Here is a 25,254-nt window from a genome sequence, read left to right on the forward strand (position 1 = left end):
CTAATCTCATCAATATCTTTCATTGATTTTCTTCAATATCTTTGTCTACTCTCAATCTTTTTCTTCTTATTTTGATATATCATTTTCTCAATATTTTTTTTCTAATTTTTCTCACTTTTCCTAAACAACTTTTCAGATCACTCCATCATCATTTTTCTTAATAGATATTTTTCTTTTTCAGTATAATTATTATTTTCAAGTTTGTTGTTTGATTAATTCTCAATACTCAACATTTGTTTCTCACCTGGCCTTAGATCAACAAAAAGGGATTAGTTGACAGGACTTTTAAAAGTTACTTTTTGGCTTTTGAAGTATTAAAATATTTTTTAACACTAGTTGAGTTTCCAATCCACTTTGACTTATAGCTTAAGAAAACTCTTTTAGAAGAAACTAGTCTCACCAGTGTTTTGAAGAAATACTTCTTGGGAAGCTAAAAATTAAAACAATAGCACAGCCAACCAGGTCCTAAGACCTCTTTATTTCATGGGAAAGACTTCTATTATAAATAGATGTAATCCCTTTCATTTAGGACATTGCTTTTGAGAAACAAAGAGAGAATACACAATGAAAGAGAATATTGTACTGAAAAAGACATAGAGCTTGAAAACACTATTTTAGAATGTGAAACTTGAGTATAATGGGGTACTAGGGCACTACAACAAAAACCAGTTTTAGGGAGGGGGGGGGGGGGGGGGGGGTCGCCCCTAATATAGATATTATTAGAGGGGAGAGATAACTAGTTGCTTATGATATGGAGAAAAAATATTAAGGGCGACGTGTCAGAATATTAGGGGCAACACGTCGCCCCTAATAATGGGAAATTTTGACTAAATTTTCGCGTGGGAAAATTTTATTCAGGGAAATTAACAAAACGGTGCGTTTAAAACTAGGGGCGACGCGACACCCCCTAATATTCTTATGTGTCGCTCCTGATATTGCTGAATAATCTTTCCCTTCTTCACTTTCAACTGAACACAACTTTCACCCAGAGCTGCGTCGAACCCAGACCCCAAAACTGATTTTCCTCACAAACCTCCTTTTGTTTTTCTCAATTTCTTCCTCTCCATCAAAACCACCAAACCTCCCATTGTTTTCATCTCTCATTCCACCCACCCCACCCCCCCCCCCCCCCCCCCCCCTCCCCGCGGAGGTACCCCCTGCGGAGGTACCGAGGCCGTCGCTGTCACTTCCACGCCGTCACCGCCACAAGCCTCGATGCTGGTACCGAGGTAGGTATTTGTATATATACATTTGGTTTTTTTTATGTTTTTTTTATATTTTTATCTTACTCTTTTTAATTTTTATTTTTATTTCAGTTATATTTTTTTTCTTCTGTTTTGTATGTATATATATTTTTTATATTTGTGTCGTGCCATATATATATATTTTTATTTATATTTATATATATAATCTGTGTTGACCTAAAAATATATATTTTAATTTTTCTTTAAATATATAGTGTGTGTACTGAGTGTATATTTATATATATATATTTAGTTTTTTTTATTTATATAAATTTATTTTAATAACTATGTATATTATGTTGTTTAGAAATTGAAGGAGATCTCTTGGAAAATTTGTGACTAGGGTATCTCTAATTTTGTGGCATCAAAGTATTTATTTATTTTTTTATTATGTTGTTTTAATTAATTTAATTAATATGTGAATGTGTGTAGAAAGTAAGATGTGTTTAATGATATTTATATATGTGTGTAGAAAAATATATTGTGAATATGTGTATAAAAATGTATGATGTTTTAATGTTTGAATTTGATTAATAATATGTATATTGTAAATGCTCTGAGAATTTTTGAAGTGTTATTTGCAGGGTTTTAAATTTTTGAGAAAGGTTAGAATATAGAGCAGTTATGCTGTTGGAATTTCAATAGAGTTAATTAGGAAAATTTTTAGTAGTGTTAGGATAGATTATTATACAGTTAATTGATGATAAATAATTTTTTCATTTTGAAATCATCATTATTAATTAATTAAAATAAGAAATATATTAAAAATAAAATTAAGCTCTAAAAAATATAAAATGATGAATAAATGTAATATTTAATTAAAATTATATTAAATTTTGTGATATTAAAAAAGAATTAATTTGATACTCATATATTTAACAACTAAATTTAGAAATGAGATAAATCTTTCTTAAACATAAGTTAGAGTCCAACATTATCCAAAATAATTAGTAATATAACAAAGTAATAATAAACTTAACAAATCATAAATAAATTTGTTAAAAATAATTTAAATAAAAAAGATTATTCATAAATTTAACGTTAATGTCAAAGAAGAAAAAATAAGTTTAATAATTAAAAAAATAACTAATTATGAAAAATCTTGACAAATTTCAAAACTAAGAATGGAAATAATTACCTATAATTAATTTGAATTTTATTTAATTAAATAATAATTAAAATAAAAATTAATAATAATCATAACTATAATAACATTCTTAATAAATACAATTGTAATTATTAAAGAACATTTAATCTTAAACATTATAAAATATCATATATAGAATATGATGGTTATTATCACATAGTGATAATTGTTATTATTTCTAATAACAACAAGTTATAGACATACATCTAGTGGATGCCTTGGGGATAGTAATCCGAGTAAATGTATTCATGATGGGCTGGTGACAGAGGGGCCTCAACAATGTGAGGGGCACATGGCTCCACTTCTTTGTTCTCCAAGTCAGATTCATGGCCTTGTTGCCTAGCCATCTTGAGCATTATCCGCTTCAGACTTTCTAATTCCTCATGGAGCGGGTCACGATCCCGGTTGATGCTCTGAGTTGGGTTATCTTTTCTCTGAGCGTTGAGATGATCGCGGAGGTCTGACAGACCTCTCCCAGCAGGCTCGCATCCTCCTGCCTTATTGCATCTATGGGCATTGTGGTTTTCTCTCAGGTTAGCCTGTCCTCGAAACGCACCATTACCCTTAGGACGAGGCACTTCGTTCTCTCCATCGGACTTGATGTTTTTGTTTACCGAGATACTGATGCCACATTCTCAGTTTTGTGCGACATTCCTCGAGCGGATCCCTGGACCATTATTCCTACGAGGCTGGTTAGGTCCCGAGGGGACACCAGCTCCAAGCCTCGTGCGGTCCGTATGGCCTCGTCGGGGTGGAACACCCCGAGCTCCACAAGTGCTGACTGCCTGGTGGTGCCCTCAGGCCCTTGGGCCATTACCTTTGCCAGCCTACCAAGGAACCTGGTGGCCTTCAGGTTCTTGACGAGCCCTCATCTGCTTTTGAGTAGGATTATCGTCAGCCTTTCCCATACCACGGTCTTGTGGTGGCATTAGGGTTCCAACCCCTACTGGGTGCCCGACGAGCACTTCAGCTGGTGGATCTCGCGCCTCTGCAGTCGATTTCTCGGGAGAAACTCCAGCTGCGTTAATAGGTGGCACCCCAACGGGGTGCGCAGGTGGCACGCTAGTTGGGTGCCTAGCTGGTGCACTGCCATTAGGGTCAACTCGCAACCCCTAGGCTGCAAGAGTGTCCTTCATAGTAAGCATAATCCCTTGTAGGGTGACAATATTGCCCTCTTGTGCCTCGATCTTTTGTTGTTGGGAGGCCAACTGTTCACGGAGCATCACCACCTCTAGTGTCTCCTCCGCATTCATGGAATGAGGATATTCTTCCTCATAGTACCCCTGGTCGATGCTGTCATCTTTGCTGTCGTATTCTGTGTCTTCGTCGTAATCCTTTGCCATTTCAAGTACGTCATGAGGTGGTTGCCGACTGGGTTCCCCTCCTTCGACTCTGATATGAGGGAGTATATCATCTGTAACATTTCTTCACGTAGTCACCATTCCTATAAGTGTTCCAAATGCTTTCTTCAAGCTCACAATGAAAGCACAAAAATGTTGACTGCCGTTTTTGCTATCAACCTTTAGAAGAGAGATTAAAGAAACAAGCAATACGAACACAAGGATTTTTACGTGGTTCAAGCTATAAAAGAACCCTAGTCCATGATTCTTTGGTATTAAGAGGATTGGAAGCTTGTGATGGCAAGCTCCAATAGTGTATTCTCAGGCAACATTTAGATTGCTCTGAGTACAAGGTATTTTCTCTCTAAAAAATCGAACCCTTTACAATGTGATTCCTAGCTCTATTTATAGAGGCTCGGGTAATTAATACTAATCATTTGTAATTAATATACATTCTTCCCGTTATTGGGGATTAATACAAATTCAATGCATTGGGCTGCATTGAATAGAGACCACGGCCCAAGCGAGATCCACGGGGCCGACTACAGAAAGGTACCTACTTTATGGGGAACATGTCCTTGGTACTGTCAGGGTATGTTGTACATATTTTTGTGTCAGATGGTGTAGTGGGAGTGCGAATGGTCGAGTCGTACAATCAACAACACTATAGGCGGATCTCCCAAAAAGGGTGTCAGGTATTCCTCTGATGTTGCTAACCCGCATTGGCTGACACCTAGCTTATCCTTTAGATCCCGAGGGCAAGGTCCTCGACCTGGAATATAACTGATGAAAAGAAACTCGTGGACTGCCAGCAGCTCTTAGGACATAGCCTTAGGAAGACGTTCGTAGCTCTTGGGACATGGCCCTGGGGAGATGTCCACGTCCTCCCTTTACCCGAGGGGAATAATCTTCCGACTGTAGGACCGACCTCCCGAGGACTTATCCTCAGGGCGTGGCCTCATCGAAAGAAGAACATGTCCTGCCACATGTCCTACTCAGAATGCAACACGTCCTACTCAAACGATCACATGTCCTTGTGTGAAAACACGGCCAATAGATGGCTAGGAACGTGTTCTTACAAGATTGGAATCCAAACTTTCCTAACAAATTGAAAATTGGTTCCCTTAAGGGTTAATTCTGGAACTGAATAGCTACTGAGCTTAAATTTATAATATGATTATAAATTAACTGTTCACTAGTAAATTAATGACACTTAAGAAAAAGAAGTAATTAGAAAGGTAAAATAATAATTTTAACTAGCTCTAATTTACGAAATAATAAATTAGAGGAGAGAACTACATAAAGTGATTATATCAATGGACTTCAAGAGATAATTGTGTAAATATAAATCTATAATTACTAAGACTGCAATTCCTTATTTATATTGGAGTAATAATAGAATTAATAAACAAGATTATTTAATTAAAGAATCTAACTAATAATCTAATTTATTGAAACTTAGAATTACAGGTTCATTATTCCAAAGTCACCTCTACACAACACAGTCTTCGGTGTGAGTGTTATTGACAAAATAAAGGGGAAATGACTAAATTGAAAATGACTTAATTTTTCAAGAGAAATATATAATTATGATAAATATATGTAATTAATTAATTTGGAATTAATCAGTTAATTTGACTAATATATTTTATTTGAAAACTATATATTAGTTAAATAAAATATTAATTGGTTTTTAATTAATTAATATTGAGACAGAATAATATTAATTAGGTTTTATAAGATAAATTTAATTTTGAATTAACTCATGTTTATGTTCATTTGAAATAATATTATTTTAAATACATAAATATGTTGGTATTAATTTGAATAAAATCATGAACACAAGAGAAGGTTGGGGAGGGGGATTCTAAAATATCATTAGTAGCAGCTATGATCAATACATATATCCATACATTAAATCAACACATACAAGGAAAAAAAGATTACCTCTCAAGATTCCTTGAGTCTTTTAATATAATCAACAATCTTCTTATCAAGTGAAGACTCACACCTTAGCCTTCCAAGTCGTTCATCTAACACGCAAGGACATGTATGGGCACGTAGAATTCACATGTTGATTATTTATGCTTTCTAGATGTTCAGATCTAGAGAGTTTTGTGAAGACAGAAGGCTTGTGGAAAGTTCTAGAACTTTGTCTGATAACAACAATTGGCAACTGCTTCAAAGAATTGTTTCTTTTTAGGTTTATAAAGACAAAATAGAATAATATAATTTTTCTTTAAATTTATTAATTGAAACTGATCAGTTACAATTTAATTTAATTATTTACTTAAATAAAATTCAAAATTAATAATTAAATGAAGAAATAAATTTGAAATTCAAAATACAAATCCCACGGATAAGCTGGCACCAAAGTGGCGCCACTCACTGTGACAGACAGTGAGTGACGTGAGCCACTATTATAGCCTCCCTAATTTTTGTTCATTTGTTTGATTAATTAATTTTAAGACAATATATTTATTCCTAAAAATAAATATCAGTTAATTCAAAATTAGCCTTATCTTAAAAACTATCTGTTTCAATTCACATTGGTCTTGTTGTAACATCCCGTGTTTTGAACACCCGTTAGTAGACGGTTGGAGCCGGTGAAGAATTATGTGGAATATTATTTTGATAAACAATATTATGTGAATTTGCGATGATTTGTAAATTTTTATAGCCACTGTAATGTTCCAGTAAAGGATCTAGCTTTATGCAAAGAAAGATTGGTCTCAGACCAAGGGATAAACTCTAATCGGAGAAAAATCTCGGATTAAATAAAATAGGAAATACTATGGCATAAAAATATTAATTTTTTTTGGCAACTGGGACTTTATATTTGAGCCAATAAGTTTAAGAAAAATTGTTTGAGGTTTGAATTCCAATCAACCAGGCTTAAGAATGAGAATTTCTTGCTCGAGCCTCTAAGGGAATTTTAGTCAATTTGATAAAATTACTAAAATTTTGTGATATGTGACAAATTTATTCTTGGGTCACATTTAATTTAATTAATTAAGCTTGGAGATATTAAAAAACTAAAGGTTAAAAGTTAAGGGAAATTTAGAGCACAAAATTCCCAAAGGGCCCTTGGATCCCTTAAATGTGAGGTAAAATAAGCAAGGGCATAAAAGTAATTTCCAAGGGAAGAGAGAGAGAGAGGGGTGGGAAGAAAGGTAGGTCCTAGGCCTCTCAAGAGCTAGGATACATACCCCAAAGAGAATAGGAAGAGTCTTAACCATTCACAAGCTAAGTGTTTAATCATTGTTTTTTTTTTCCTCAAAACACTTTTCTCTACCATTTTTCCCCTAAAACCGAGGCACCCTCCTTCCCATTTCCTTTTAATTTCTCTAACTCTGAAAAAGAGAAAAAAAATCAGAGGCTCTCTCCCCCTCATTTCGTTCCTTTCCATTTCCCTCTTAAGTAAGGACTCATTTGAAGCTAGGGTACAAATCCTAAGCAAGACCAAGCTCAAGGTAATAAGTGAAATCCTCTCTTGTGATTCATTCTTCTCCTTCTTCTTCAAACCCGAAACCCTAGGGTTCCTTGTGCATGCATGTGATCTAAAATCCATGCATGGCCTTGTTCTTGTGTTCTAGGGTTCAAGAGAAGCCTTACTAGTCGGATCTCCAAGTTGAGCACCATTGTGATCAAATAAAGCAAGGTAAGTGGTTTTTGTGAGCTTGCAGGTTCTTGCCCCTCATCTAAGTTTCTTTCTACCCTAATCCTTTTCTTAAAAATATTGGGGCTCTGTTTTGAGAGTTTAGAGCACCAAGATACAATTTTGAAGAGCTAAGGAACACTTCTCCAAGCTAGGGCTTCGAAAGGTAGAATTTATGGTTGAGTTCTTTATGTTTTGTGGTGATTCTTATAGATCTGGTTGTATATGGTATTTCAATAGTTTTTGATCTTATTTTATTTAAGGTTGAGATTTTTTTGTGGTATGGTGATTTGCATGCATGCATGTGGATAGGGTTTATGATAGAAAGCATGTTGTTGTTGAGTGTGAGTGAAAATGCATGCCACAAAAATGTCACGGTCTCGCTTCCAATGGATCAGATCACACTCTCCTGCCTCTGTTTGTAAAAAATATTGGTGTATTTTCATAGTTCTTTGTCAGTACTTGATGATAGGCTTTGGAAAATAGTAAAAAGGTATTTTTAAACCCATGTTATGAACGTTTTGGCATTGTGATGTAAATCTGGAAAATTTCTGGGTAGTTACGCTGTCTACGCCTATCATCAAGTATTTTTAAACCCATGTCGGATTTTTTCTTCTCAGAGTAGACATAAGAGTTACGCTGATCCCAAGCATAGAGATATAGAGTTCCAGACTGGGGACAATTTTTTCCTTCATGTTTCACCATTGAGAGGGGTGAAGCAGTTTGGGAAGAAGGGCAACCTGAGCCCTAGGTTCGTGGGACGTTTTGAGATCCTGGAGAGGATTGGTCAAGTAGCCTATAGATTGGCTTTACCCCTATCGATGTTAGGGGTTCATAACGTATTCCATATTTTGATGCTTCATAAATATGTGTAAGATGTAACTCATGTGTTGAGTTATGAGGATCTAGAGCTATAGACATATTTGTCTTATAAGGAGTGACCAATTCAACTCTTAGATAGGAAGGACAAAGTATTGAGGAATAAAAACATACCTTAGGTTAAGCTATTATGGAGGAACAACAAGCTCGAGGAAGCGATATGAGAATTAGAGTCAGACATGTGGGATCAGTATCCCGAGCTGTTCAGGTAAATTTCGAGGGAGAAATTTCTATAAGGAGGGGATAGTTGTAACATCCAAAAATTCTTAGAAAGGCTTAGTGCGTTGATTAGGGGGCCAGGAGGGAATTATTTGAATAAATTGAATATTTATGTGATTATGTGAATTACATGAGTTATATCATTATATGACTGATTATGCATGTTTAAGTGTATTAAATGTGTGAAACAGGCCCGCTTTTATTTAAAGAGGCATATTAGTAATTTTGACCCAATGGGGGTATAAATGTGATTAAATGATATTATATGATTGATACCACATTATTATGTGAATATAATTGAGATATTCGGCAGGACTTGATCCTTTTCGAGCAAGATAGCGGTTTATTCACAATGAGAATTTATAACCGGCTCGGGGTGAGCCAAGGGAAAATTCAGTAATTCAGTGAGTTACCAAGACTCATTAGAGTATGAGTCGTATTATGGGAAAAATAGGGATATTCTGGGTTTGGCAGAATTAATTGGGATTATAAGTATAATGTGAGATGAGAGTTTAAATGACAATTTTTCGCTTGAGGGGCGTTGAGAGGAAAGAGTTGCCTTGGGGGCATTTTGGTCATTTGGACCCTTGACTTAAGTAAACTCAGAATCCTCTCTCTCTCTCTCTCGCGTTCTCTCTCACTCTCTAAGTTCTCTTGGTGTTTTGAAGAGAAAATTTATTCCAAGCTTGGGAGCTTACTTGATAAGGGAATTAAGGATATTTGGGGCAAGTTTGGAAGCTGTTAATTTAGTTTTTAGTTATGAGTTTTTAGAGTTTTGAGTTTCTAAACTTGTTTTTGAAATTTTAGATTCAATGGTATTTTGGTTGAGTTTAGAGGTTGTTTTTTGTATTTTCAAGTTGCTGGGACCATTATTATGGTTGAAATTGGTTAAAATTGTGTTTTGGGACGATTTTGGATTGATTTACGATTCTTAAAATTGCTGGTTTTCTGAGTTAGCAGGTTCCGTTGCGACCCTGGTGAACTCAGAGGGGCAAGGAGGTACCTCTAACTGCCCTGGCACATGGCAGGTTGCACCGCGGTGCGTGCTATGTGGTTTTGTGCTCGGGGCTCTCTGACTTGTTGCGTGTGACCCTTAGTGGGGGGCGCCGCAATTCTAATTAGGGAAAAATTAGAAAGTAGGTGTTCGGAGCTGTGAACCAAAACCTAAGGGCTTAGGAGTAGTTCTACTACCCGGGTTAGTAGAATTCAGGGTCCCAGAGTCTAGGACTCGGTCTGGAAGCCTTCATTAGTTTGTTCCTGATAGATATTCCTTGTTATAGTTATAAATAGGGTGAGCCATTAGGCTCAGGAGGAAAGGTCTGTACTCAGGGTAATCACACACTATTCACTCAGGACCTGAGGAAAGAAAATTGTACCTGGACTGTGGTTAGGGCTTGAGCCTCCATTATTGAACATAGTTGTAATCATGCTTATAATTTTTTGTTAAACATGTTGATTGCACTGTGCATACCTGTGTTAAATGATGATTGTCCATCTAATATATCTAGTTGAAAATCTCGGCTTATAAGTCGAGGGCGACAATAGTGTGTTGAACGCAGGCCGATGACGTTATCTGTCATATCCGATTGAAAGGCTTGGCTTATAATTCGAGGGAAGCAATAGCGTGTTGAACACAGATCGATGTCGTTATCTGTCATATCTGATTAAAAGGATCGACTTATAAGTCGAGGGCGACAATAGCGTGTTGAACGCAGGCTGATGATGTTATCTGTCATATCCAATTGAAAGACTCTACTTATAAGTCGAGGGCAACAATATCGTGTTGAACGCAGGTCGAGGTCATTATCTGTCATATATGATTGACAGGCTCAACTTATAAGCCGAGGGCGGCAATAGCGTGTTGAACGCAGGCCGATGTCGTTATCTGTCATATTCGATTGAAAGGCTTGACTTATAAGTCGAGGGAGACAACAACATGTTGAAAGCAGGATAATGTCATTATCTGTCATATCTGATTGAAAGGCTCGGCTTGTAACGCCCTGGATAGCCAGGACCGCTACACTGTGTACTTATAAAGTGTAAGACTTGCTAATCAAGTCATTTGTTCAAAAACGTGCACTAAACAAGTATGAACTAGGGTTAAAAAGGTTTTAGTCTCAAAAGAAACAGGGTTAAAAGTAGGTTTATAGACTTCCAAAAGTACATAAACAATTGTTAGCCATACTAAGGCAAAATAGACAATCCTTGGGTCTCGCGTCCCTGCCTAAACCCCAACTGTGGCGGCTAAGCAACCGGCCATGTACATTCCGCTCGCAGAGCTCTCCAATCAAGGCTGATCAAGCTTGCCCTTGCCTTTACCTGCACCACGTAGCACCCATGAGCCAAGGCCCAGCAAGAAAACATGTGCAACACAAACAGGAATAACAGATAACATACTCACTAAGCATGAACTCCCAGCAAATAATCCACATTAACAAATCAGCATAAATTCAGAATCATGGATGCAATCAAACACTTATAACATTTATATTACATAATAATCAGGGCCGACAACTTAGGCCGCACCCTCTGTTTAACCCACTAACTTCGGCTCGCTTAAACCGAGCTCAGTGCATATTAAGCTGTCCTCGGCTACCAGTGGCCAAGCCGCGCCCTGTGCGCTAGTGTAACCCTTGGTACCCTTAGGCCGTTGGTTCACTAAATAGCTTGCATGGCATAATACCATCTTTTCAAGCATACTCGATAGAGAACCCTTAGTCCCATAACATATATTCAACCAGGTGTAGTTTTCTTACCTTTAATCTTTGCGGTTATTGTTTACGAACAACACTCCTCAAGCACGATCCGTTCCCGAGCCTAAGATTTTATCACTTAGTCACAACCAAAGTATAGGGTCCCATTAATATTCAAATAAGGGTTTCCAGTTACAAAACTAACTTCCGGGAATCCGAATTCCACCAAGCACGGTGGTGAAATCGATCCCGAGCATTCTAGACCACATTCCTAAGCCTAAAATCCCCAAAAGTTCAAGTGTGCACCTAAGGGTCGTGGCCCTTGAAGCTTAGCCACGACCCTGCCCTCAAAACAGAACCAAGGACTAGCCTAGAAGGGGACACATGCCGCGGCCCTTGCCTTGGGCGCCGCGGCGCTCACCTTTGGCTGAGCCCTCCTGACTCTTCTTCATCCTAGGGCCGCAGCGCTCTAGAACAGAGCTGCGGCCCTTCCTTTCGTGCCCAGAAAACCCACCATTTCCAACATCTAAACCTCACCTTAAGCCATCCCAAAGCTCCCCAATACAAAACCAATTAATCCCAACACCTTTAGAATGGCTTAGACAACATAATTCAATAGAAATACAACCCAAATACCTACCAAAATCCCATCTCCAATTTCTGAAACTCAAGACCCTCAAACACTCAAACCAACCATTCAAAGTCTGATTAAAACCTCTAAATCGCTAATTCCCAAGCTCTCCTCCTTAATTCTGCCCTTAAACATCAAAACCATATTTATCTCAAAACCCAACCAAAACCCAGAATTTCTAACCATAGCAAAGGAAATTTAGTGCTTACCTTAGTCCTGATTAGGTTCCTGATTAATTCCTGAGTTAAGCCTCTAAATCATCCCTTCAATCCACCAAGTTTCAGCTAAATTCCAACAAATTCCCTTAAGATTTCTATGTTTCTTTTCCTTGTGGGTTGCCTAGTTTCCTTGAGAGAGAGTAAAGCTGTGAAGGAGAAAAAAGGTCGGTTTAATTTTCTGTCTAATGTTTCTCTAAGGCTTTAGCTTAGTCTTATCCCGTTAAGTTAATCCCGAGGCTCGGGATGCCGGAAACGTCCCCGAGGGCAAAACGGTAAAATCCTCCAATATTCCCGCCTAGACCTCTTAACCTCAAATATATCTCCATATATTTATTTTCATAACCCGATAGTCTAAATAGCTACTCGATACCTAAAATACCCCTGGCTTATCCAAAGTCGGCTGCTAAGCCCTGTTGTGACTTTTCCCCGCTAACTAGCCCTAGGATCGCCTCGAGTCGTGCTCTGCTGACCTATCCACATAATAATGTGGTTCTCACAATGCTATATATATATATATATCATATTAACACCAACACAATTATACAAACATTATTAATCATATAATTATGCCTTTAAATCTATAAAATCATTCAAATCACATTAAACCCAATATTGCCCTCCTGGCACACTAATCAAGGCCCTTAAGCCTTATTAGCGAATTTGGGGTCGTTACAACTATCCCCTCCTAATGAGAATTTCGTCCTTGAAATTTACATGAATAGCTCGGGATACTGATCTCACATCACAGTCTCCAACTCTCAGGTCGCTTCCTCGAGTTTGCTATTTCTCCACAATACTTTCACTAACGGAATTGTCTTATTTCGTAAGACTTTTTCCTTCCGATCCAAAATCTGAACTGGTCGCTCCTCATATGACAAGTCTGTCTACAACTCTAAGTCCTCATACTTTAACACATGCGTTGTATCAGAAACATACTTCCGCAACATGGAGACATGGAACACATTATGAACTCCTGATAGTGACGGTGGCAAGGCCAGTCTATAAGCCACATGTCCAATCCTCTCTAGGATCTCGAAAGGTCCAAAAAATTGAGGGCTCAACTTGCCCTTCACTCCAAACCTCCTCATTCCGCTCAGTGGTGAAACTCGCAGAAATACGTGGTCCCCAACCTGGAACTCCACGTTCCTACGCTTAGGATCAACGTAGCTTTTCTGTCTACTTTGCGAAGCAAGCATTCTAGCTCGAATCCTTTCAATAGCCTCATTGGTCTTCTGAACCATGTCTGGTCCCAAATACCTTCTCTCACCCATCTCATCCCAGTGAATAAGTGATCTACATTTTCTCCCATATAGCATCTCATAAGGAGCCACTCCAATTATGGACTGATAACTGTTGTTATATGAAAATTCGATCAACGGAAGATACTTACTCCAAGATCCCTCAAAGTCAATCACACATGCCCTAAACATGTCCTCCAACACCTGAATCGTCCTCTCAGACTGTCCATCAGTCTGAGGATGAAAAGTTGTGCTAAACTTCAGCTGAGTCCCCATGGCTCTCTGTAAAGCTCCCCAAAACTTGGAGGTAAAGATAGGGTCTCGATCAAATAAAATAGACTTTGGAACCCCATGGAGACGAACTATCTCCCTCACATACAACTCTGCATGCTGTTCCACTGTATAAGTCTACCTCACTGACAGAAAATGAGCTGACTTGGTGTATCTTTCCACTATCACCCACACCAAGTCATGAAGTCCAACTGTCCTGGGTAATCCTCCCACGAAGTCCATCGTAATATCCTCCCACTTACACTCTGGGATACCCAAAGGCTGAAGCAATCCTGCTGGCCACTGATGCTCAGCCTTAACTTCCTGGCATGTCAAACATCTAGACACGTACTTTACTACATCCTTCTTCATCCCGGGCCACCAATACAATGATCGTAGATCCTGATACATCTTCGTGGTTCCCGGATGAAGTGAGTATGGCATAGTGTGAGACTCATCCAATATCTCTCGTCTGATCCCCTCACCTTATGGAACACAAATCCATCCCTGATATCGAAGCAAACCTGTCTCAAAAATAGAATAATCCTTAGCTGTCCCTGCTAAGACATGCTGCCTAACTTCCTGCAACTATGCATCCACCAACTGACCCTCTTTGACCCGCTCTAACAGGGTCAACTGCAAGGTAATATTAGCTAACTGGCGTACCACTAATTCTATCTTTGCTCTGGTCATCTCATTAGCTAATTCCCTCGAGATCTGAGTGGAACTATACAACTGTCCAGGGCCCCTCCGGCTCAACGCATCTGCCACCACATTAGCTTTCCCAGGGTGGTAAAGGATATCACAGTCATAATCCTTAACCAATTCCAACCAACTTCTTTGTCTCATGTTCAGATCCTTCTGAGTGAAGAAATACTACAAACTCTTATGGTCAGTGTATATCTCGCACTTCTCTCCATACAAATAATGATGCCACACCTTCAGTGCGAAGACCACTGCTGCTAACTCCAAATCATGAGTTGGATACCGCTGCTCATACTCCTTCAGGTGTCGAGATGCATAAGCTATAACTTTCTCATTCTGCATCAACACGCAGCCTAAACCCATCCTCGATGCATCATAATAAACCACAAACTTTCCTTCCTCCGAAGGAAGACTCAACACAGGTGCAGAAATAAGTTGTCGCTTCAACTCCTGAAAACTATTCTCACACTTCTCTGACCAAACAAACTTCTGATTCTTTCTTGTCAACTCTATCATCGGTGAAGAAATTTTTGAGAACCCCTCCACAAACCGCCTGTAATAGCCGGCCAACCCAAGGAAACTTCGCACCTCCGAGGCGTTCCTTGGCCTCGGCCAATCCCTTACTGCTTCTACCTTGGATGGATCCACCTTAATCCCTTATGCTCCAACTATATGCCCAAGAAAAGTCACCTCTGGCAACCAAAACTCACACTTCTTAAACTTAGCGTACAACTGATGCTCCCTCAACCTCTGTAGAACCTGCCGGAGATGCTGCTCATGCTCTGCCTCTGAACTGGAGTAAACCAAGATGTCTTTGATGAAGACAATGATGAACTGATCCAAGAAGTCCTTGAACACCCTGTTCATTAAGTCCATAAAGGCTACTGGGGCATTGGTCAGACCAAAAGACATGACCAAGAACTCATAATGCCCATACCGTGTCTGGAAGGCTGTCTTCGGTATATCCTCGTCTTTGATCCTAAGCTGGTGATAACCAGATTGAAGATCAATCTTTGAGAACACCGTCTTTCCCTGCAGCTGATCGAACAAGTCATCAATCCTTGGCAGAGGGTACTTATTCTTAATAGTCAACTTGTTCAATTCTCTATAATCTATGCACATCCTCAAAGTCCCATCCTTCTTCTTCACAAACAACACTGGAGCTCCCCATGGAGAATAGCTAGGCCTGATGAATCCCAAATCCAGAAGTTCTTGCAACTGTATGTTCAAGTCTTTCAGTTCTGCCGGTGCCATTCTGTACGGTGTCCTAAATACTGGTTCTGTCCTGGTGCTAACTCAATCTCAAACTGAATCTCCCTGCGCGGCAGCAACCCTGGTAAGTCCTCAGGAAATACGTCTAAGGACTCACACACCAATCTGGTCTCTCCCGGCCCTGCCGGCATAACTCTAGCAGTATCCACTACACTAGCCAGAAAACCTATGCATCCCCCTGCAACAAAGCTCTGGCTCTCAATGCTGAAATCATGGGTATGCGAGGTCCACATACCACACAAACAAAAACAAAAGGGTCCTTGCCCTCAGGCTCAAAAGTAACCATCTTCTTCCTACAGTCAATCGTAGCTCCATATCTAACCAACCAGTCCATCCCCAAAATCATAACAAAATCCTCCATGTCTAACTCAATCAGATCCACCGAAAGTTCCCTACTATCAACCATCACTGGCAGTTCCCTAATCCATCTCCTAGAAACTACCAGCTCCCCTGCAGGCAATAAAGTCCCAAACCCTGCAGTCCGATACTCACTAGGTCTACACAATCTATCAATCACTCTACTAGAAACAAAAGAATGTGTAGCCCCAGAATCAATCAATACAGTAAAAGGAGTGTCAGCGCTAGAAAGCTGACCTGTCACTACCGAGGGACTAGCCTCGGCCTCTGCCTGAGTCAAGGTGAATACTCGTGCTGGAGTCAAGCTATCCACCTTTCCTGCTTCACCTTTCTTCACCGTTGGTCAGTCTTTCCTGAGATGTCCTACTGCCCCACATACAAAGCATGCCTTGGCCCGGCACTCGCCCAGATGGCATCTTTTACATCTCGGGCACTCTGGATAAGTCCGCCACGCCTCGCCGCCACCCTGACAGCCACCCTGACCACCCCGACCCCTCCTATCAGGACCAGCAGCGGTCGAAGTGTCAGGAGCCTTTCTCTTGAAGTCACTGGGGCCTCCGCCCATACCTGCCCTTGAATAAGGAGGCACCGCTCTGCGGCCCTCATGCCTCACCGCACTTTCCCTCCATATCTTGTTCTCCGCTTCCTCAGCGGTAAGAGCCTTCTCAACGGCCTGGGCATAAGTTGTTCCTCCAGGTATCGTTGTAATCCTGACATCCTGGGCTATCATAGCATTAAGCCCTCTGATAAATCGATCTTGCTTAGCAGCATCAGTAGGCATAAGATCTGGTGCAAACTTCGCAAGCCTATCAAACTTTAGGGCATATTCAGTAACAGTCATATTGCCCTGCACAAGACTCACAAACTCATTAACCTTTGTTGCTCTGACAGCAACATTGTAGTACTTCTGACTAAACAAGTCTCTGAAACCTTCCCAACTCAAAGTAGTAACATCCATGGTCTGCGATGCCACTTCCCAACAGATGCTGCATCCTCTCTCAACATATAAGTGGCACAGGCCACTCTATCATGCCCCTCTACCCTCATAAAATCCAGAATTGTAGTAATCATAGTTAGCCATTGCTCGACTTTCAATGGATCTGGTCCACCCTCAAAGATTGGGGGTTGTTGCTTCCTGAACCGCTCATATAATGGCTCCCATTTGTTACCAACCTCTCCTGGCTGCACAACTGGTACCACTGCAGGTGGTACAAAAGGGGTAGCACTCCTTGATGGAGCCTGCAATCGCAGAATACGGATCTGCTCATCCTGACTCTGTAATTGAGCCTGCATATTTGCCATCAATTGCTGCCAATTCTCAGGGATTGGGAGAGGATTCTGGCCCTGATCATCACTTCCAGTCCCGGACCTAGTGCCGGCTAGTCGTGTAGATTTTCTTGGACGCATAGCTATCCAAGTCAATCTGCAAATAACGACTCGGCAGTCAGACCATGATGACAGGGTAAAACTTCTCCAAGTTCCACCAACAGAACATAACCAACAATAAACAATCAACATATAAGCATCCATTCTCATGCACTGGCTGCTAATAAGCACGCCTCTAATCTCATTACACAATAACTATAAAATAGGCATTCATCCATGCACAATATACAATTAATCATCCATATATTCATTTACATGCATGGCGATGCTAATAAACATGCCTCAATATTCTAACACAACAGTCAAGGGCCAGGCCCTATCAGTATCCCATGCTTCCTAGTAATCCAGTAAATAACAACATTCATAGCTCATTTCAGACACATAAGCACATCAACACATATACACATTACCAAACCCTGATTTGAGCTTGTCTTTAGCAGCGAATGTACATGTCCAGCCTGTCTCCAGGAACCCTTAAACCTAGGACGCTCTGATACCAAGTTGTAACGCCCTGGATAGCCAGGACCGCTACACTGTGTACTTATAAAGTGTAAGACTTGCTAATCAAGTCATTTGTTAAAAAAACATGTCACTAAACAAGTATGAGCTAGGGTTAAAAAGGTTTTGGTCTCAAAAGTTTCGTTTTATATAATTAAACTGTTATATACATGGGATCCCAAAAGAAACAGGGTTAAAAGTAGGTTTACAGACTTCCAAAAGTACATAAACAATTGTTGGCCATACTAATGCAAAAAAGACAATCTTTGGGTCTCGCGTCCCTGCCTAAACCCCAACCGTGGCAGCTAAGCAACCGGCCATGTACATTCCGCTCGCAGAGCTCTCCAATCAAGGCTGATCAAGCTTGCCCTTGCCTTTACTTGCACCACGTAGCACCTGTGAGCCAAGGCCCAACAAAAAAACATGTGCAACACAAACAGGAATAACATATAACATACTCACCAAGCATGAACTCCCAGCAAATAATCCACATTAACCAATCAGCATAAATTCAGAATCATGGATGCAATCAAACACTTATAACATTTATATTACATAATAATCAGGGCCGACAAATTAGGCCGCACCCTCTGTTTAACCCACTGACTTTGGCCCGCTTAAACTGAGCTCAGTGCATATTAAGCTGTCCTCGGCTACCAGTGGCCAAGCCGCACCCTGTGCTCTAGTGTAACCCTTGGCACCCTTAGGCCATTGGTTCACTAAATAGCTTGCATGGCATAATACCATCTTTTCAAGCATATCTGATAGGGAACCCTTAGTCCCATAACATATATTCAACCAGGTGCAGTTTTCTTACCTATAATCTTTGTGGTTATTGTTTACGAGCAACACTCCTCAAGCACGATCCGTTCCCGAGCCTAAGCATTTATCACCTAGTCACAACCAAAGTATAGGGTCCCATTAATATTCAAATAAGGGTTTCCGATTACAATACTAACTTTCGGGAATCCGAATTCCACCAAGCACGGTGGTGAAATCGATCCCGAGCATTCTAGACCACATTCCTAAGCCTAAAATCCCCTAAAGTTCAAGTGTGCACCCAAGGGCTGCAGCCCTTGAAGCTTAGCCGCGACCCTTCCCTCAAAACAAAACCAAGGACTAGCCTGGAAGGGGACATGTGCCGCGGCCCTTGCCTTGGGCGCCACGGCGCTCACCTTTGGCCGAGCCCTCCTGGCTCTTCTTCATCCTAGGGCCGCAGCGCTCTAGAACAGAGCCGCGACCCTTTCCTTCGTGCCCAGAAAACCCACCATTTCCAACATCTAAACCTCACCTTAAGCCATCCCAAAGCTCCCCAATACAAAACCAATTAATCCCAACACCTTTAGAATAGCTTAGACAACATAATTCAATAGAAATACAACCCAAAAACCTACCAAAATCCCATCTCCAATTTCTGAAACTCAAGACCCTCAAACACCCAAACCAACCATTCAAACTCAGATTAAAACCTCTAAATCACGAATTAAGACTTACCTCTTCTGCTGAACCGCTTCACCAAGCCAAATCCAAGCTAATTCCCAAGCTCTCATCCTTAATTCTGCCCTTAAACATCAAAACCATATATATATATATCTCAAAACCCAACCAAAACCCAGAATTTCTAACCATAGAAAAGGAAATTCAGTGCTTACCTTAGTCCTGATTAGGTTCCTGATTAATTCCTAAGTTAAGCCTCTAAATCACCCCTTCAATCCACCAAGCTTCAGCTGAATTCCAACAAATTCCCTTAAGATTTCAATGTTTCTTTTCCTTGTGGGTTGCCTAGTTTCCTTGAGAGAGAGTAGAGCTGTGAAGGAGAAAAAAAGGTCGGTTTAATTTTCTGTCTAATGTTTCTCGAAGGCTTTAGCTTAGTCTTATCTCGTTAAGTTAATCCCGAGGCTCGGGGTGCCGGAAACGTCCCCGAGGGCAAAACGGTAAAATCCCCCAATATTCCCACATAGACCTCCTAACCTCAAATATATCTCCATATATTTATTTTCATAACCCGATAGTCTAAATAGCTACTCGATACCTAAAATACCCACGACTTATCCAAAGTCGGCTGCTAAGCCCTGTTGTGACTTTTCCCCGCTAACTAGCCCTAAGATCGCCTCGAGTCGTGCTCTGCTGACCTATCCACATAATAATGTGGTTCTCACAATGCCATATATATATCATATTAACACCAACACAATTATACAAACATTATTAATCATATAATTATGCATTTAAATCTATAAAATCATTCAAATCACATTAAACCCAATAATGCCCTCCTGGCACGCTAATCAAGGCCCTTAAGCCTTATTAGCGAATTTGGGGTCGTTACACGGCTTATAAGTTGAGGGCGGCCACATCGTGTTGAATGTAGGCTGATGACGTTATCTATCATATCTGATTGAAAAGCTCAACTTATAAGTTAAGGGCGGCAATAGCAGGCTAAACGCAGGCCAGTGATGTTTTCTATCTCATCTTATTGAAAGGTTTGGCTTATAAGACAAGAGTTGATTGATTACATTCAACAAGAAAGCTCAACTTATAAGTCGAGGATCTATCTATTGTATATGATTAAAAGCTGGGCTTGTTAGTCGAGGGTATAGCTGGTAAAAAGGTTTCACTTATAAGGAGAGGGTTTACAAGGATCAATTTATAAGTTGAGGGTTTAAAGGCTCAGCTTATGAGTTGAGGGCAGAAATAGCGTGCTTAACGCTGGCCGATGTGGTTAAGCTAACTAGGAAGCATGGTATACACTTGAACGACCCTATTACTGTCTAACATATAAAGGGCCAGGTACGCTTGACCAGCCCTAAGGCTGGTTATACGAGGAATAGGGCTATAGGCCCTAGTGTGGCTTTATAGTTACGTATCTGGATTGAATGCACGCACGAGTAGGGTTATTACCGCTAGGCATGATAATTATGATTATGTGATCTGATGGTGTTCTACTTATGAGTATGATTATGTTTCCTTGCTAAGCCTTGGCCCAGGAGTGCTAAATGGTGCAGGTAAAGGAAAAGAAAAAGCTAGACCAACCATGAGTTAGAGAGCTTTAGGGGCAGGTGTACATATGCGGCCTGCTCGACCTCCACAGTCAAGGATATCAGTTGGAACTAGGGTTGGACCCTGATTTTGCCGCTTAGGTCGGTTTTTGTATTCATTTTGAGTCTGTAATACTTTTAAACTCTCTTGGGATCCCATGAATCAAACTCTACCTCTTTTAATGGAATGGTTGACTTTTGGTCGAAATTTAGAGTACCTGCACCTGATGTTAGTTTCAATTACACGTTTTAAGTCCAAATGAATCATTTAGCGAGTTAAGCCCTATTTCAATTACACAGTTTAACAGTCCTGAATTAGGAGGACGTTACATTTATAGTGGAGTAATATTGAATTAATTAATTATTTAAGAAATTAGTTTTTATTTGAAATTTTTTATATTAGTTGAAATTAATATTAATTAGTGTTTCTATTAATATTATAGATCTCATATGTTGAAAAAATCTAGAGAGCCTAAATAATCAATCCAATGAATCTTAAAGGCCCACACACGTCCTTGTGTGTCTGAGGAATGACTTGAAAGATTATTGTAACATCCCAAAATTCCTAATAAGGTTTAGTACCTTGGTTAGTGTGTCGGGAGGGCATAATTGGAATTATATGATTGCTATCTAAGTATATATTTGATCATATGGATTATATGAGTTATATTATGATATGACTGCTTATGTATGTTTACATGTATTTAATGTGCTTAAAGACCCACTTCTATTGAAAAGGGGCATTTTTCGTAATTTTGACCTTTTGAGGGTATAATTGTAATTTTTTATGCTATGTGCTTGAGACCACATTATTATGTGGATATATTTGAGATATTCAACATGAGTCGACCCCTTTGAGTAAAATAGCGGAAAAGTCACAACATGGATAAATTCTCGGCTCAGGGTGAGCCAAGGGGTATTTTGGTAATTGGCAACTACCGGGATTTATTGGTAAATAAAATTAATTGGGATCAATGATTTAATTTGGAATTAGTTGAACAATTTGAAGTTTAGTGGGGATTTAGGCGAAATGACCAAAACTCCCTTGGCTTAGCTTTGAGGGTAAGTCAAAGCCAGGGGCAAAATGGTCATTTGGCCATTAGTATAGTCAAGTTGGGGACCAAGTGCTGAGCACTTGGCTGTTACACATACACAATCTCTTCTCTCTCTCTCTTGGTATCATTCTTTGAGAGGTTTTGAAGACTTTGTGCTCTCAAGCTAGTCAAGAAGAGGTTTGGGGAATTTCTTGAGGAATTTCAAGCTTCAAGGAGAATTTAGGAGCTGCTTAGGATCACCACTGCCCAGGGGGTTCAAAATTCTCAGTAAGGTATTCATCTTTTATTTTCATTCATAGTTGATCTTGAGTCTTCTTGATGTAATTTAAAGTTTTGAGTAGCTCCGAGTTTTGAGGTTGTTGGGTTGTGTTTATGGGTAGTTTAACGTCCTACTACTCAGGGGTCGTTACACTGTGTATTTTAAATAGTGCTAGACTCGCTAAACGAGTCATTTGGCCATAACCGTGTAGCTAAACGTGATTAATGGTTTAGGGTTAAATTTTTTGGTCAAAAGGTATAACCGTTTCACTAAAACATATACTTCCATACATGGGATCCCAAACTACCTTTACAAAGGTTAATTATGATAGCTCAATTTTAGTGTCGTTTTAAGATGTGTTTTTGTGGTAATCTTGGGTCTTTTTGTTTGTTTTATGCAAGATTACGCTTGTGTGTTGTCTTTATTGTAGGTAGGTGATATGAATCATGAGATAAATGTGAAAAGAAGAGGAAATGGTGGAAAAAAAGGAGCTTTCAGTGGTTGCTTGACTCAAAGTGGCGCTAAGGGTGAGTTATAATAAGTATTTGATGAAGGAAGGATGTTGAAAGGTTAACATCTAAAATAAATAGAATTAGAGTCGCGGCATGGTTTTAAGGGTTGCGACTGTAGCAAAGTCAGAGGCTGGAGGTTCGCTGAAAGGAATTAGAGTTGCGACTTGGTCAATAGAGTCACGACGCTAGAAGAAATAGAGGCAAAACCTAGGAGACATATCAACACGCGGGCCACGACCTGGGTTTAGAGGGCTGTGACACCTGTAGGACCTAACCAGATGCTGAAGGGCTTAAAGAAGACACGGGCCGCGACCTAGGAAAGGCCAAGTCGTGACCCACCTTTGAAAAAAAAGAGGAAATAGATTTTTTTTAGTATAAATTCATACTTTAGGTTTGAATTTGGTTTAGGTCAGATTTTAATTATGAATTTAGAGAGTAAATTTGATTCTGAGACAACTTTTTCTGCACTTTCATATTTTTATTTCTTCTTCAAACTTTTGAATTTTACGTTTCTGAATAATTATTTTGTTGTTTAAGTCATGTCTGATATGAACTAAATCCTCTATCTAGGGGTTAATGTGTTTTCTTAGATTTCTATTTAATGTTATTATGATGTTCTATTGATTCTTTTTATTCATTCTAATTTCTATAGTGTTTGTTTAATGTTAGTAAATATTTGATAATTATTTGCTTGATTTATGTTTTTGATTCAAAATTCGAAAGATGCGAATTGAATATACTATCATTATATAGACATATGTTACATATTGGACGAAAGTATCTGTATGGCTTGTGTAGCAATTAGGTTTCTATGCTTAATGCCTGCTATATGTTTAAGTTTATCACAGGGATGTAGAAACCATCATATAGGTTGAGATCTTATATCTTGAAAAAGAATAGGAATTAAATTATGTTGACATGCTATTATAATAGGAAGAAAGAAATTTAGAACTGATTAATAAAAATTAATAGAATGAAAAGTTGATGAAGTTAATACCCTAGGTCTATTGATTTTCATCCTTCGATTAATTTTTTTGTTTACAGTTATTTAAATTGTGTTTGTAATTAGATTTATTCATCTTAATTTTATTTGCCAAATAGAAAGTAAAGAACAATTATTGGTAATTGGGTTATAGTCTTTATGGGAACGATTATTATTTACTATATATATTACTTGAATCGATTACGTATACTTGTGTATCATAATTTACATATCAAGATTTTGGCGCCGTTGCCAGGGACTTAATATCCAATATCAAAATTAATTGTTTTTTGTTCTACTTTGGTTTTTACTTTAAGTATTCATTCAGATTGTGTCTGTACTGTGTTTTAGGAATTATTGGTATATGCGGGGAAGTAGACAAAAGGAACTCGTACTGGTAAATCTTGAAATTGAGAGAACGTGCAGAAAAAATCGAAAGATAAAGAAAATGATAGATTTTTCCATGGCTGAGAACGTGAATAACGGTGTCAATAACAATGCAAATCTGGGTAATGCAGGTAACGTAGCAGCTGGGGCTGACCAACTATTGAGAAATTATGTACTCCCTACTATTACGGGGATACATTCAAGTATTCGTCCTCCTATTGTAGAGATGAATAATTTTGAGATAAAACCCTCGATCATTCAGAATGTATAGAATTGTGTACAATTCGGGGGATTACCAAACAAGGATCCAAATCTCCATATTACCAACTTTTTAGATCTGTGTGAGACATTCAAAATGAACAGGGTGAGTAACGATCCTGTCAGATTAAGATTATTCCCATTTTTGTTATGAGACAGAGCTAAGAGTTGGTTGAATTCATTACAAGCCAACTCTAGTCACTTGGGAAGACTTGGCTCAGAAATTCCTTGGTAAATATTTTCCTCCTACGAAGTCAGCCCGATATAGAGGAGAGATTAATAACTTTCATCAGTTGGATGAAGAGTCTTTATATGACGTGTGGGAATAATTTAAAGAGTTGCAAAGGAAGTGCCCACATCATGGAATAGAGAAGTGTTTGCTGGTGCACACTTTTTTTAATGGTTTGGGGGGAAATACAAGGACAATTATTGAGGCAGCATCGGGAGGAGTGTTTATGAGAAAAAGCGCTAATAAAGCTTATAAATTACTGGAAGTGATGGCCATGAATAACTACAATTGGCTCACTGAGCGTGAGAATAAGAAGGTGGTAGGATTCTTAGAGGTGGATCCTATTGCTTTATTGACAGCTCAAGTGGCATCTCTAAGCAAGCATTCTAGCAGAATAACCTCGTTGCCCAAGCAATGCAAGTACATAATGTAATGAGTTATGAGATTTGTGGGGGTCCGAATTCTTATGAACAATGCCCGAGCACTGCTAGTTGCTCAACAGACATAAACAGTTTGCCTTTGGAATAGGCACAGGTTATTGGTAACTTTCCAAGACTTGCACCCAACACTTACTCAAATTCATATACTCCTGCATGGAAGAATCACCCTAACACAATCGTAGTATCCACAATACCCACCTAAACACCCACCTCATCAACTGACTTATGGACAACACTTATGCCCTATTATGACCCAAACCCCCATCTCATCCACCACCACATTCTCCAATTAACTCACCAACAACTCAGCCAGACCAATTAAATCAATTCATGACAGAG

At 39.3% G+C, this 25,254-nt stretch overlaps 1 non-coding gene across 1 annotated transcript; it reads right to left on the reverse strand.

The window, feature by feature from the left end:
• Positions 1-24,507: 24,507 nt before the first annotated feature.
• Positions 24,508-24,613, reverse strand: LOC133813228 (small nucleolar RNA R71). The gene has a single exon (XR_009884264.1). It is a non-coding gene; the product is annotated as a small nucleolar RNA R71 (small nucleolar RNA).
• Positions 24,614-25,254: the final 641 nt, after the last annotated feature.

Source organism: Humulus lupulus, chromosome 1 (genome assembly GCF_963169125.1).
Source record: "Humulus lupulus chromosome 1, drHumLupu1.1, whole genome shotgun sequence".
Lineage (NCBI taxonomy): Eukaryota > Viridiplantae > Streptophyta > Magnoliopsida > Rosales > Cannabaceae > Humulus > Humulus lupulus.